The following is a 13,752-nucleotide window of genomic DNA, read 5'->3' on the forward strand; positions in this document are numbered from 1 at the left end:
TAAGAACACCCGCTATGGCAGAATAATAGAAAGTGGCCACGATAACCCAAGGGTTTTGTTTTCTGTAGTTAATAAACTACTCAAACCCGCATATGGCCCAACTACCTCTTCTACTGAAGTTTGTGAGGAATTCCTCTACTTTTACATAACAAAATCAAAGATCTAAATAATTCAACTAACATAAATACATCTTCTGTTTATATCTCTCCCTGTTTTCCCACTCCATCCAGCTCCTTTTCTAAGTTCTCACCAGTCACATCTGCGTTTGTTAATAACCTGCTTTGTAAGATGAGGCCAACTATTTGTGTATTGGACCCCATCCCCAGCACACAACTTAAATCCTGCCTTCATGCCATAATCCCGACTGCTACAACAATAATAAACTCATTCCTTGACACTGGCTCTGTGCCGCTCACTTTTAAAATCTCTTCTCCAACCCCAATGTTAAAAAAGTCTGGTCTTGATGCTGACAATCTTAACAACTTCCGACCTATTTCCCACTTACCTTTCCTGTCAAAAGTTCTTGAGCGTGTTGTAGCCACCCAGCTCACCAATTACTTAACCACTAATAACTTGATGGAACCCACTCAATCTGGTTTCAGGGCGCGGCACAGCTGTGAAACTGCTCTGCTACGGGTAACCAATGATTTGCTTATGGCAGCAGACTCTGGACAAACCAGCATAATAATTCTATTAGACCTCAGTGCAGCATTTGACACTGTCAGACATGACATTCTACTGTCCAGAATGGAGAACATGCTGGGTATCTCTGGCACTGTCCTCCAGTGGTTCAAGTCCTATCTGACTGATAGGCAAGAGTTTGTTAGTCTTGGTAACAGCAGATCCAGCTCGGCGCCAATCACACAAGGGGTTCCTCAGGGCTCTGTCCTCGGCACTCTTCTCTTCTGTATTTATATGCTTCCCATTGGTCATATTATTCACAGCTATGGACTGGGCTATCATTTTTATGCAAATGATGCTGAACTCTACTTCAATGTTAAAAGTGGAACTTCATCAGAGCTTTCTCAGCTCACAACCTGCCTTAGTGAAATCAAAACCTGAATGGAGCAGCTCTTTAAAATGAAATTGCAACAAAACTGAACTCCTGCAAATTGGGACTAAAATGCAACTTAATAAAATGAGCTCCTTCCCACTCCATCTTGGCGGTGATCTCATCAGACCTGACTCTACTGCAAAGAATCTTGGTGTCATTTTTGATTCCTCCCTCTCTTATTCTGCCCACATAAATCACATTAAGAAACTTTCTTACTTTCACCTCTGTAACATATCCCATGTTTGCTCCTTCCTCTCCTTTTCTAACGCTGAGAAATTTGCCCATGTTTTTATCACATCCTGCATCGATTATTGTAACTCGCTGCTGGCAGGTGCACCTTCTAATCTTATATCACAGCTCCAGCTTATTCAAAACTCAGCTGCAAGAGTCTTTACTCGAACCAGCAGCAGCGAGCACATCACACCCATCCTGCTCCATCTTCACTGGCTTCCTGTGTCTTACAGAAAAAAATATAAAATCCTACTAATAACCTACAAAGCCTTAAATAACCTCGCGCCAAACTACATCAGTGACCTTCTCCATCACTATGTGCCTGCCCGCCCACTAAGGTCCTCTGATTCTGTCAATCTTGTTGTGCCCCACACTAATCTACACTCCATGGGTGACAGGGCCTTCAGCTGTTTAGCGCCCAGACTCTGGAATGACCTACCGAAATTAATCAGATCAGCTGACTCCATGAATTCTTTTAAAAAACAACTCAAAACTCATCTGTTCAGGAAGGCTTTTAGCTCTACTTGACTTTATTACCCTTCTCTCAGTTTACCTCTCTGTCAAGATGCTCATGTAACCTGTATGTGTGTGTGCTAGACCATCAATTATGTTGTCTGCTAGGCTTTTTTTTCTCTGAAATCACTGTCATAATCTTCTTTATTTATTTATTTGGTTTGTACAATGCTATATACTGTATACCCTGCCGTTCTTTCTTATATTCTGTAAGTGCCTTGAGCATGGGAAAGGCACTATATAAATAAAATTTATTATTATTATAATTAAACTGGATTATTTAGAGCAATTTACAATAGGTATATACCTACCACCAGAGGAAGACTACAAAAAGGCCAGGAAGCAGCTTGAAAGCTATTATGGAAACCAGCTATAGATAGCAGATGCATATCTACAGAAAGCAATGAAGTGGCCTCAAATAAAATCAGATGATGGAGCAAGTCTGAGAAACTAAACAGTCTTTCTTAATAGTTGAATGAATGTGATGGATAACGTAAGAGAAGGACAAGAATTTAATAACAAAGCAAATATTTGTATAATACTCTAAAAGCTTTCCCATCAGCTGTGAAGCAAGTGGGTAAATACAGCTTGTGATATTGATGAAAAGGAAGGCCAAAGTGTTTGACTTGGCAACCTAGTTGATTTTCTAGACCGACAGGTTAAAAGACTGAATAGGGTGGGTCTCCTCTGAAGAGTGGCCAGAGAACAGGAAGTATTTTCACTACAAGTATTTCTGATGTTGCTGTAAAGGAGATTCGAGAAACCTTAGTCAAAAAGACTGCAACTCCTGTCTGGGCATTTAAAAGGCATTGTATATTCTGCAGTGGCCAGCATTCTCTTGTTGAGTGTAGAAAAATCAAAGAACTGCCACATAAAGACAGAATTGACTTTCTAAAATCTAAAGGTTTATGCTTTCGTTGTCTCAATCAGGGCACAACTATAAAGAAAAGAATGAAATTTCAGATATGTTCTTTGTAGCACCCACACATCTTGCAGCTCAAAAATGAGGATAGAGCAACGCTACAGCTACATCCAGTGAGGCAACACCAACTGAAGGAGAAAACTGAGTGAAGACTGCACTTGGATGGATGATTGGTGGGCCATACAAAGAAATTGATGACTTCACCAAAGCACAGTGGTAAGCTGCTTAAACATTCAATCAATTGTGTGTCAATAACAGAATCAGCAATAGTGTTTAACATTTTGGTAAAAGCAAATACAGATTAAAAATATATAAGAAATAATGTGTATAAGTATTTTTTCTTTAGCGTACTTGCTATGACATTTATGGTTCAGGCTAGTTTCCTGCTAACAGGCTGCTAAGCTGGAAAAGGGAACTTGTGGTTAACTGAACTATACAAGATGGTTCAAGATGTTGTGGATCAGCAGAAGCACCACATGGCAGTGCAGTCTTCACACCTAAAGATCATGCACTTGTGGGTCAACGAAATTGATGGACTGTTTATAGGTCTAATGGACTAACGGCACCTTGTTACATTTACTCACTGCTATTCTTGTGTCCATGTTTTTCTGTGAGCATGGAACCTCTTGCAAAGTTAAGTACAAAAGACAGAGCCTCCTCCTACCTGTTTTACTGACTGATTGGCTTTTTCAAGTGGGTTTTAGGGGTAAGGCACCTAACTTCCACAAGAGAAATAGCTTGGCCTCCTCCATGGATGGAACCAGGGAGAAACCTCTCTTAAGGGAGGAAAATGGCAGAGACAGAGTATGGATTTATAGGCCTTGCTTACCAAGTCCTTGGCACACCTCTTGGACTAGTGGGTGTGTAGTTCCCAGTGACACAGCTCAGGCATACTCATCATCTCCACCAAATCCAGCCTGTGCATGTTCCTACATGCAAGCATCCTTTCCAATTTCGGACAAACAAAAAAGAAATGATACACAGGTAATTAAGAAAGAAACTGGCTTCTCAAACCTACTTCTCTTCTACAACAACAACATTTATTTATATAGCACATTTTCATACAAACAAGGCAGCTCAAAGTGCTTTACATGATGAAGAAAGAGAAAAAAGACAAAACAAATTAGAATTAAAATAAGGTAGCACTAATTAACATAGAATAAAAGTAAGGTCTGATGGCCAGGGAGGACAGAAAAAAAAAAAAGCCTGTAGGCCGTCCAATCCCCTCTAGGCATTCTACCTAACATAAATGACCTCAGTCAGTCCTCATGGTATTCAGGATTCTCATGGAAGAGATAATGACGGTCATGTGGACTTCTGAACTTTAATCCATCAATCATGGTGCTTAGATCAGGTGGTGGTGGTGCAGGTCGCCACCCCAGAAAACCATAAAAAGAACAGAAGAGAAAGTAGGGGTTGGTACGGACTTTGAATATGAATACCATGAATAATAATGACAATTAATTGAATATACAGAGCATCAGGATTAAACTAAGATGAAGATATGAGAAAGCCATTTTAAAGTAATGTGTTTTCAGCAGTTCAGCACTTTCTAGAGTCATAAATGGACTTACCAGGAAATGGCCTGTCATTTTTTATCTGGAGGTCATACAACTAAATCCATGCTTCTAATATCACAAATAAAATATCAAAGCACACGCTTTATTTTCAGCAAGTCAATTGTAAACTGCACCAGAAATGGTGGTGTTATAACAAAGCATTCGTATGCAATGAGTTACATTAAATGTCCTGAATCAGTACTTGTGATGGGTTTCATTACAGGATTTAGTTGAGGGATAAAAAGGCAACTATTTATAACTTTTTCTTTTTTAAATAGTTATCCAATTATTTGTTAGAAGGAAAAACATAAAAGAGTTTCAGGTCCAGGGAATGGTTTACAATAGTGCTTACCGGATGATGAGACAGGGAGAGAAGCTTATTTTTCTGCGGATGGATACTTACATGCAGAATTCCAGGAAGAGGGAACATGACACGTGGCTGACGTCACATCAAGAGATCTTGATAAATGGAATGAGAGCAGCAATAAACATGAATGGTTGTGGCAATCTTGTTATCTTTCTATCTTTGATGGGGAGCTGCATTCAAGGAAGAAACCCTAGCACATAGTTGAATGACTGTCTTGGTGAGCGGTTTGCTCATACATTTTGCAATAGCTTTCTAGCTGCTCTTTGAAGATCCTTTTTTTGTTTTGCATAAGGAAAGAGAAAGCAAAGGATTCATGAGCTTTTTGTAAATATATTTTACTTTTTGGCATTTGTTTCAGGAAGTGTCATCGAGACTATTTGTTTTCTTTTATTATTATTAATTGATTACACAACACTTATTTTGATTTCATTTTTTGTTTATTTCACCTGTAAACAAAGAAGCACTATTTTTCACTTTTATATTTTTGGTTTGTATTTCGTTTCTGTATACCACTGACCCGTAGCTCATGACTTATTAGATGCCCAAAGTGAATCTTGTTGGGGCTTGGAGCCATCACAGTACTTAATTTCCTAAAGACTCAGGCGAATGTAAAATAAACGTCTGTAACATCATAAATCATGGATGTTCTTATCACTACAACACACCTTCCTAAAAACTATCTTTTTAAATTTTGACACTTTTTACTGAAAACCTATGCTTACTTGTAAGAAAGCTGTTAATTTCTTTAAAATAATCAGTTTAAGCTCATTCTTAAATAATAGTTCACAATTGTAAAATATCTAAAATATTAATTTCCATTACAGTAGGAGAATTTGTATTAGTGCTACTTTAAAGTCTCATATTTGCATGAAAATTTTACTTTTAAAAGATTATAGGGGTACTTTTGTTTGTTATATTTGTTTTTTATATAACAACAACAGCATTTATTTATATAGTACATTTTCATACAAATGGTGTAGCTCAAAGTGCTTTACAAGATTAAGAAAGAAAAGTTTATAAAGAATAAAAACAACATTAGGAATTACTAAATAACAACGAATGAAGTAAGCTGCATTGATAGAGAGGACAGAAAATACAAAAAAACTCCAGAGAGCTGGAGAAAAAAAAAATCTGCAGGGGTCCCAAGGCAACGAGACCACCCAGCTTCCAATGATCATTCTACCTTACATAAATGATCTAAATCAGACCTCATGGTTTACAGGATTCACATGGAAAAATTAGATAATGATGGTCATGTGGACCTCTGGCCTTGATCAGGTGATCCATTGGACCAGAAAAAGAACAGCAGAGAAAAGTAGGAATTACTATGGATTGTGGAGCCATGATAAAGATGATAATTCAAATCAGAATATCGTTTATTAGGGTTACCCTAAAATGTAGCTAAAAAAGCAATGTAAATTTACAAATCCAGACATCATTATTATGAACATGGAGAGAAAGCTAATAAGCTTTTAGCGCAACAAATTCACAAGCAAGATGTGCATAACGCAATCTCGGTAATCACTAACACAAACGGAGATAAAATCATCGAACACAAAAATATAATGTACACTTTCAGAGACTACTATAAATCCCTATATACTACTGAGTTTAAAGAAGACAATATACAATCTAATGCATTTCTGGATACATTACAGATACCACAAATTGACGCTTTTAGTGTGGAGGAACTTGATAAACCTCTGGCATTATCAGAATTACTGGATGCTATAAAGTCACTCCAAGGTGGAAAAGCAGCAGGCCCTGACAGCTACCCTGCAGAGTTTTACAAGAAATTCTCCCTCAGCTAGCTCCCTCCTATTAGCAACATTTACAGAAGCTAGAGATAACCAATTTCTTCCACAAACCTTTCGCCAAGTCTTTCCAAAACAAAATAAGGACTTATTACAATGTGCATCATACAGACCAATTTCACTTCTGAATAACGACGTTAAAATACTCTCTAAAATCATAGCTAGAAGGATGGAGAAAGTGCTCCCCTCGGTAATATCACAAGACCAAACTGGATTTATTAGGGGCCGGCACTTATCTTCAAATCTTCGACGCCTGTTTAATGTAATATACTCACCAACTAAATCAAACACCCCAGAAATATTATTATCATTGGATGCAGAAAAAGCATTCGACATGATTGAATGGAAATACCTTTTTACTATATTGGAGAAGTTTGGGTTTGGCCCGAACATTTGTGCATGGATTAAATTACTGTATACTAACCCAGAAGCTTCAGTTTGCATCAATAACATTTGCTCAGACTACTTTAAACTAGAACGTGGCACAAGACAAGGATGCCCTTTGTCACCGCTGCTGTTTGCAATTGCCATTGAACCACTGGCAATACATTGTCGAAATACTGATCAGATAAAGGGGATTAGCAGAGAAGGACTGGAACAGAAAATCTCATTATATGCAGATGACATGGTACTGTATATATCGGACCCAGAAAATTCTGTGCCTGCAGTCTTAGCAGCACTCACAGAATTTCAAAAGCTCTCTGGTCTCAGAATTAATCTGAATAAAAGTGTACTCTTTCCAGTGAATTCTCAAGCATATAATATTAGATTAGACACCCTACCTTTTATCATTGCAGAACAGTTTAAATACCTAGGGTAAACATCACAAGTAAACATAAAGCTCTATCAACAAAATTTCTCGTCTGCATGGAAAAAATTAAACAAGACTTGCATAGATGGTCAACCCTTCATCTCACACTAGCTGGAAGAATTAACACTGTTAAGATGAATATTCTTCCTAAGCTCCTTTTTTTATTTCAAAACATACCAATATACATTAATAAATCATTCTTTAAGCAATTAGATTCAACAATAACCTCATTTATTTGGAATTCAAAACATCCACGCATCAAAAGAGCGACCCTACAAAGACAAAAGGCAGAAGGCGGCATGGCTCTACCTAACTTCCAGTTTTATTACTGGGCAAATATACAGGCGATAAGAACCTGGACACAAATAGAAGAACATACACAGGCATGGACCGCAATAGAAGTAAAATCCTGCAGTACTTCTTTGTATTCCTTGCTCTGCGCTCCAATAAACACGTTATCGGCAATACACTAATAACCCAATTGTGCTCCACTCACTTAGAATCTGGAACCAATGTAGAAAGCATTTTAAGACGGAGAAGCTTCTATCTGTGGCACCCTGCAAGAGAACCACCTCTTTCAACCTTCACAAACATATGCAGTTTTAATATCTGGAAAAATTTGGAATTAACTTGCTTAGAGATCTTTATATAGACAACGTCTTTGCATCCTATGAACAATTACATTCCAAATTTAACATTCCAGCTACACATTTCTTTCACTATCTTCAAATCAGGAACTTTGTTAAACAGAACCTTCCAGATTTTCCTCATCTTGCACCCTCATCCACGCTGGAAAAATATTGCTCAATTTCAAGGATTAGACTCCATCTCTACAATATATAAAATCATTTTACAATCCCTTCCTTTCAAAGATCCAAGAGGACACTGGGAAAATGACCTCTCAATTAATATATCAGAAAAGGAGTGGAAAGTAGCAATGCAGAGAATTCACTCGAGCTCCATATGCAAAGCATACAATTATACAACTCAAAATTATATATCGAGCACATCTGTCTCGACTAAAACTCTCAAAATGTTTCCAGGGCATGATCCAACCTGCGAACGTTGCAACCAAGCCCCAGCCTCACTGGGTCACATGTTCTGGGCCTGCACCAAATTAACATTATTCTGGACAAAAATTTTTAATTACCTCTCAGACAGCCTTGGACTCACAATCCCTCCTAACCCATTAACAGCTGTGTTTGGGGTTCTTCCAGAGGGGCTTAAAGTGGAGAAAGACAAACAAATTGTGATTGCATTCACTACACTGTTGGCACACAGACTTATTCTGATAAACTGGAAGAACCCAAACTCTCCTCTTTTAAGTCAGTGGGAAACTGATGTGTTATACTATTTGAAATTGGAAAAATCAAATACTCAGTTAGAGGATCCGTACAGACGTTTTTCAAAACATGGCAGGATCTAATCAGTAATATTTTAAAATAAGTTTATAAAGCACAGAGAACATATTTATTTAGGTATGTATACAAGCCTTAAATTTAACACCGTTTGGCTTGCTCTCTCTCTCAGGGGTGGGGATCGATCTGTTCTTAACATAATTCTTTTTTTTGTAAAAACATGATTGGTATGTATGGATTGTAATAAAATTAATTAAAAAAAAAAAAGCCATGTTAAAATGATGGGATTTTAGCAGTTTTTTAAAGTGCTCCACTGTATTAGCCTGGCGAATTCCTATTGGCAAGCTATTCCAGATTTTATGTGCATAACAGCATAAGGCTGCCTCACCACCAAGTTTAGCTCTTGGAATTATCAGCAGATACTCATTTGAAGATCTAAGGTTAAGATTTGGAGTGCAAGGTGAGAAATATTCTGAAATACAGGATGGAGTGTGATTATTTAAAGCTTCATAAACCATAAGCAGTATTTTAAAGTCAATTCTAAATGGCACAGGTAACCAGTGTAGTGACATCAAAACTGAGGTGTCTGCACATTCTTCATGTGTCTGTATGAGTTTTTTTTTTTTTTTTACCATATCCTCAGAAACATGGAGATTGCTTCAAATGTTCATTCCAAACTATGAAGTGTGCATGTGAGTGAAACTGTTTCTTACCATATGCCCAGTGATGCCATGGTTGATTCTGGCCCCCTACCACTCTAATTTGGATTGAACAGGTTTCCAAATGCTGCTGTATATACGTATCTTTATAGTACTTTTTTTTTTTTGTTTTTTTTAACAGTTTATTAAATCTTTGGTGGCTCACACATACTATGTATAAAATTTAAATGAACTGAAAATCATGCAGTGCATTCTTTCATTAATATTTTTATCAACAGCATCATGTATTCTTTGCTGTTTTAAACTTTTTCTCAATTTTTTAAAACGAAGGACAATGTGTAGGCAGTGTTGCCTCAACTTTATTTTTTTTTGCCACACTGCATTTTTTTCTCTTCACTCTTCATTTAAAGAAACCAGACAGCATTGAATGTTATGTGTTGTGTTTGTGGGAGGTGAGCACAGGTGCCTGGCTACATTCTGCTCCTTTTACAAAATCTCTAGATGCTGTAAGGCAAAGAGAGGGCTGTTATGAATTACAGATTACTCACTCTTAACTATAAGAGGACGGCTTGGATAAAAATAACTGTAATGCAGACAATGCTCAGAAAATAGATGGAGGGTTATACTTTATGCTCAGCCCAACACTGCAGCAGTGGTTATTAATATTTTTACATAGGCCTGCAGCTCTAGTTGTCAACAAGCTAAGTGGCATTAAGAAATCAACATGTTGCTAAATGGTAGGTATACATGTAAAACAGAGCATAAATGTTTGCGTGATAGTAACATTAGTATTTGTTTTTCAAATCAAACAATTATGAAAAAACACTGAACATTTAGAAGTAGAAAATTTAAAAGAACAAAATCAATCCTCAAACTTGTTTGTTTAATTTAAAAATACAGTAAATCCTCACCGTTGCTGATTCTGTTCATGCCTATACCCTACCCACTATTATAAAAGTGTAACCCATTTTGTGACATCTCCGGTCTTACCGCACCTCTCACTGCGGGCTGTGGGATGGGGTGAGGGTGGACATCAAGGGTTGTATTCACCTCCATACACAAAAAAATTTACACGCGACCAGCTGCAAAATGTGAGATTTACCAAAACAGGTCTGTGATGCCTTTAGATTTCTGGGGCTGCAGTAGTGGTATTGTGAATTGTACAAAGTACAATGAAAATAATACCTGCACTTCTGACCAGCATGTAACATGTTGCCAGGGCCATGATAAACATAAATATTATTTACAACCTTTTAAGTATTATTCTTTATAGGTGTTGCGAAACACAAGAGTACAATATGGTTTATCGAGGATGAATATCAGATTCGGGGTGACCTTGGTGACTCGAGCATGATCATCGGAGTGGCAATTCACCAAGATTCACTCGTGACCCACTGGCAGCAAACACGTAACCACAGCTTGAGAAACACTGATTTACAACATTTGCTGAACAAGTCACACCACTACTTATATACCCCTCTTCTCAGAGTAATTACTAATTCTGCAACTGTAATTTTGCTTTCTAATTTCTCACAGTACTGTTACATTTCAAACAACCTTGTGTTAGAATCAATAAATGCATTTGGAGCAATTAACCTCCTTTCCTTACATCTACAAAATGTCTACCAGTCACCTAAATTTCTTTCCTTTTGATAAGGCAATGAATTTAGTGGTAAGGAAGGGCCAAAAACACAAATTAGCACAGTTACAACATTGGATGTGGCAAACACTGGATGCAATTAAATTGTAATGATTGTGAAACAAAAACAAGACATATATAACATACGGTAGAAAATAACAATGAGAGAGAACAGCAAACAGCAAAATTGACACACTGAAAATGATCAGAGAAGGAACAGACTGAACCCTGACTCTGCTGGTTTTTATATTTTACTGATGCTTGTTAGTGGTTTGGCTCTTGTATTATTGCCATTTGTTATGATGTTTGAGCAAGGACACCTCAAGAATTTTAAATAGTGACCAAGGGATAAAACATAAGTCCAATACCAAACCTAGTCTGGAACGGTTAGTTCGTCCTATCTTTCTTTAGTTCCAAAATATCAAAAACAAAATTGCAGTTACAGAGTCAGAGCCAAGGCTCAAGCAACTCATGAATCTAATTGTAACTCACACCACCGTGAAAGACTTTGATTATCCGTAACCTTGAATGTAGCACTTTGATATTGTTCATATAAAGTGCAGTATAAATAAAATTTATTATTATTATGATCTGAAAATCATATGGCTTGACCTTTGTACGTTTGCATTCATGGCATCACGCATTGTGCATTGCATGTTGGTTATCATAACAACCAAAGAACATTATGCAGCACCCATTCAAAAAAAACGACTAACATCAAGACCATGCAAAAAATAATATAAATCGCAAAAGTGAACTGCAACTAGCAAAGGAAAAAATAAAAACAAAGTGAATTGTAATGCCATTACTGAAATAATTGACCCTAGTTCCCCACCACCATGCAAAGGAATATGCAGGTGTAAAAACTGATGAAAACTTAAAGTATATGCTTATATGATATTCAGAAATATATAATGTATGTATGTGTGAATTTACATATTAACATCGAAAATGTAAACCCCTTTTGTTTGCCAAAGTAAGATAATTTCCTGAAATTACAAACTAGGTTGAAAACATGTAATTTATTATAAGTTTCGGGATACTCTTCTTTTCAATCAGAATATGGAAACTTTTAAGATATTTCTCTCTGCCTCACTTGGTGAGACTCACTTAAATAGCAATATGAATAATACATGTATGACCCAATTAAGTCTGGATTTAATTTTGCTTCTTTTCAAACCTGATGAACTCCTGAGTGCCTTCATAAAGACATGTGGTATTAGCATCCTTTTGTTATGCGCAACACATTCTAAGAAATAAAAAAACTAAAAATAATCCTGTATTGCAAGACCGCTGTGGAAACCTAGACCTTTTTAAAGCTTCTGAGCTTTTGTGGTGATCATGTACAATAGAGGGCTGAGCTCCTAGGGACATCCTTTTGAAATACATGAAGAAGAAGAAGCGATGGCTAACTATGTTGGACACTGAACATCTGCAAGGCCTCACAGTCCTCCTCCTAGTGAGTTTATATACTGCTTTAAGAGACACACAGAAAATAAATAAAAAACACAGTTTTGTGACAAGCTCTTTCACATGTTCTTTATTTAGTGAAATTAAAATTTTCAAAAATCATTAATCTAAGGTGCACTAAACTTTTCTTTAAATGATTCCTAAAGATGTCATTGATTGAGCAAAATGTCAGCTGGTAAAAGATAGAAAAATAGTACAGTAAATAACGTGTTGACTGAGATTTAATAAACTGGGACTTTTTGTCACTGAAAAAAAGAAAAACGATTTAAATTTACTTTTAAACTAAGTGCCTTGGATCTTGTCTGCTTCTCTTCTTGGATTTTTGTAATAACAAAATATCTTAAAGAAAAACAATTGATTACATCGATTGTTGTTTGTATGTCACAATGTCGCCTGATGTTTAAGCTCTGATTATTCTTCAAACAATATTATTTTATTTTGTTTTGTTATAAGTGTATTGTTAATTGACATTTTTTACAGTCATATATTATTTTGTAATTATTGTTTAAAAAGAGGCAGATTGAAATTTTAGGTTTAGTTTTCATTTTTTTATTTTAGTGAACAGTGGTTTACATTATTGCCTTTAAAGAAATAGGGATTAAGAGATAACATGATTGAAGTGTTTAAAACAATGAAGGAAATTAGTATACTTTTGGGGCTGTTATACTTTTACAAAATATCTTAGTAATATTATTTTTTTTCCATTTAACATTATTAAATTAACAGTAATATTTTAAAAATTCTTAAATTAATATTATTGTATTAGGTGTGTTTGCATATAATAGGTTATTGTGGTAGCCATGCTTGTCTGTCTGTCTGTCTAAAAGTGTATCCACATGAAACCACTATGTTCCCAGTGGAACAATTTTGTTGAAATTTGGCATTGTTATAAGACCAAGTTCAAAACAATGTGAAAGTGTGTGAGGCCTCCCAAATGTACAAACAATGTAGGTCAGTATTTCACTAGCCAACCCAGATGAGGCTTACCCTAAATCAGCTAGCTCCCCAACTACTACGCTTTAGACTTTGGACTAGACAAGACTAAAATTGAGAATTGGTTTTGAAAGTTTAAAATACAAATACTGTTCTAAGCCTCACAAGGAAGATAGAAATTGTAAGACTTTGGCTTGTGAGCAAAAAGGCAGCATTAAATTTTATAAACAAAGAATTTATTTGACAAAAAGAAAAAACAGAACAGAAAAGGATGCCTAGAGATTAATACAAGGCAAGAAAGTCTCAATACACCTTCCAATATTTGAAATTCAAAAAACAGTACAAATAGTCACAAAAATATTAAATCTAAAAAACAAACAATACTCACAAACTCTCATAGTAACTTAATGCTGCACTGCCGA

At 36.2% G+C, this 13,752-nt stretch overlaps 1 long non-coding RNA gene across 1 annotated transcript in view; it reads left to right on the forward strand.

The window, feature by feature from the left end:
• Positions 1-2,553: 2,553 nt before the first annotated feature.
• Positions 2,554-13,752, forward strand: part of LOC120535883 — a 54,530-nt gene continuing 43,331 nt past the window's right edge. The window contains exon 1 of the long non-coding RNA XR_005634983.1: positions 2,554-2,936. This is a non-coding gene — a long non-coding RNA (uncharacterized LOC120535883). The remainder of the gene's footprint in view (positions 2,937-13,752) is intronic.

This window comes from Polypterus senegalus, chromosome 9, assembly GCF_016835505.1.
Source record: "Polypterus senegalus isolate Bchr_013 chromosome 9, ASM1683550v1, whole genome shotgun sequence".
Lineage (NCBI taxonomy): Eukaryota > Metazoa > Chordata > Cladistia > Polypteriformes > Polypteridae > Polypterus > Polypterus senegalus.